The sequence below is a fragment of the Carcharhinus amblyrhynchos genome, unplaced genomic scaffold (genome assembly GCF_965287045.1).
Source record: "Carcharhinus amblyrhynchos unplaced genomic scaffold, sCarAmb.v2.hapA scaffold_429, whole genome shotgun sequence".
Classification (NCBI taxonomy): Eukaryota; Metazoa; Chordata; class Chondrichthyes; order Carcharhiniformes; family Carcharhinidae; genus Carcharhinus; species Carcharhinus amblyrhynchos.
The window spans coordinates 142,501-146,099 of NW_027650169.1; positions in this window are offsets into that span (position 1 = coordinate 142,501).

Genomic DNA, 3,599 nt, shown 5'->3' on the forward strand with positions numbered 1-3,599 from the left:
ATTCTCTCACACACACTAACCAATCCTCGCACACACACTAAATATATTCTCACACACACACTAACCAATCCTCGCACACACACTAAATATATTCTCACACACACACTAACCAATCCTCGCACACACACTAAATATATTCTCACACACACTAACCAATCCTCGCACACACACTAAATATATTCACACACACACACTAACCAATCCTCGCACACACACTAAATATATTTCTCACACACACTAAACATATTCTCACACCACTAAACGTATCTCACACACACACTAACCAATCCTCACACACACACTAAATATATTCTCACACACACACTAACCAATCCTCGCACACACACTAAATATATTCTCACACACACACTAACCAATCCTCGCACACACACTAAATATATTTCACACACACACACTAAAATCCTCGCACACACACTAAATATATTCTCACACACACACTAACCAATCCTCGCACACACACTAAATATATTCTCACACACACACTAACCATCCCACACACACTAAATATATTCTCTCACAACACTAACCAATCCTCGCACACACTAAATATATTCTCACACACACATAACCAATCATCGCACACACACTAAATATATTCTCACACACACACACTAACCAATCCTCGCACACACACTAAATATATTCTCACACACACACTAACCAATCCTCGCACACACACTAAATATATTCTCTCACACACACTAACCAATCCTCGCACACCACTAAATATATTCTCACACACACACTAACCAATCATCGCACACACACTAAATATATTCTCACACACACACTAACCAATCCTCGCACACACACTAAATATATTCTCACACACACACTAACCAATCCTCGCACACACACTAAATATATTCTCACACACACACTAACCAATCCCTCGCACACACTAAATATATTCTCACCACACACACTAACGCATCCTCGGCACACACACTAAATATATTCTCACTATTCTCACACACACACTAACCAATCCTCGCACACACTAAATATATTCTCACACACACACTAACCAATCCTCGCACACACACTAAATATATTCTCACACACACACTAACCAATCCTCGCACACACTAAATATATTCTCTCACACACACTAACCAATCCTCGCACACACACTAAATATATTCTCACACACACACTAACCAATCCTCGCACACACTAAATATATTCTCACACACACACTAACCAATCCTCGCACACACACTAAATATATTCTCACACACACACTAACCAATCCTCGCACACACACTAAATATATTCTCACACACACACTAACCAATCCTCGCACACACTAAATATATTCTCTCACACACACTAACCAATCCTCACACACACACTAACCAATCCTCGCACACACACTAAATATATTCTCACACACACACTAACCAATCCTCGCACACACACTAAATATATTCTCACACACACACTAACCAATCCTCGCACACACACTAAATATATTCTCACACACACACTAACCAATCCTCGCACACACACTAAATATATTCTCACACACACACTAACCAATCCTCGCACACACACTAAATATATTCTCACACACACACTAACCAATCCTCGCACACACACTAAATATATTCTCACACACACACTAACCAATCCTCGCACACACACTAAATATATTCTCACACACACTAACCAATCCTCGCACACACACTAAATATATTCTCACACACACTAACCAATCCTCGCACACACACTAAATATATTCTCACACACACACTAACCAATCCTCGCACACACACTAAATATATTCTCACACACACACTAACCAATCCTCGCACACACACTAAATATATTCTCACACACACACTAACCAATCCTCGCACACACACTAAATATATTCTCACACACACACTAACCAATCCTCGCACACACACTAAATATATTCTCACACACACACTAACCAATCCTCGCACACACACTAAATATATTCTCACACACACACTAACCAATCCTCGCACACACACTAAATATATTCTCACACACACACTAACCAATCCTCGCACACACACTAAATATATTCTCACACACACACTAACCAATCCTCGCACACACACTAAATATATTCTCACACACACACTAACCAATCCTCGCACACACACTAAATATATTCTCACACACACACTAACCAATCCTCGCACACACACTAAATATATTCTCACACACACACTAACCAATCCTCGCACACACACTAAATATATTCTCACACACACACTAACCAATCCTCGCACACACACTAAATATATTCTCACACACACACTAACCAATTCTCACACACACACTAAATATATTCTCACACACACACTAACCAATCCTCACACACACACTAAATATATTCTCACACACACACTAACCAATCCTCGCACACACACTAAATATATTCTCAAACACACACTAACCAATCATCGCACACACACTAAATATATTCTCACACACACACTAACCAATCCTCGCACACACACTAAATATATTCTCACACACACACTAACCAATCCTCGCACACACACTAAATATATTCTCACACACACACTAACCAATCCTCGCACACACACTAAATAAATTCTCACACACACACTAACCAATTCTCACACACACACTAACCAATTCTCACACACACACTAAATAAATTCTCACACACACACTAACCAATTCTCACACACACACTAACCAATTCTCACACACACACTAACCAATTCTCACACACACAAACTAACCAATTCTCACACACACACACTAACCAATTCTCACACACACAAACTAACCAATTCTCACACACACACTATCCAATTCTCTCTCTCACACACTATCCAATTCTCACACACACACTAACCAATTCTCACACACACACTAACCAATTCTCACACACACACACTAACCAATTCTCACACACACACTAACCAATTCTCACACACACACTAACCAATTCTCACACACACACTAACCAATTCTCACACACACACTAACCAATTCTCACACACACACTAACCAATTCTCACACACACACTAACCAATTCTCACACACACACTAACCAATTCTCTCACACACACTAACCAATTCTCACACACACACTAACCAATTCTCACACACACACACTATCCAATTCTCACACACACACTAACCAATTCTCACACACACACTAACCAATTCTCACACACACACTAACCAATTCTCACACACACTCTAACCAATTCTCTCACACACACTATCCAATTCTCACACACACACTAACCAATTCTCACACACACACTAACCAATTCTCACACACACACTAACCAATTCTCACACACACACTAACCAATTCTCACACACACACTAACCAATTCTCACACACACACTAACCAATTCTCACACACACTCTAACCAATTCTCTCACACACACTATCCAATTCTCACACACACACTATCCAATTCTCTCTCTCACACACTAACCAATTCTCACACACACACTAACCAATTCTCACACACACACTAACCAATTCTCGCACACACACTAACCAATTCTCACACACACACTAACCAATTCTCACACACACACTAACCA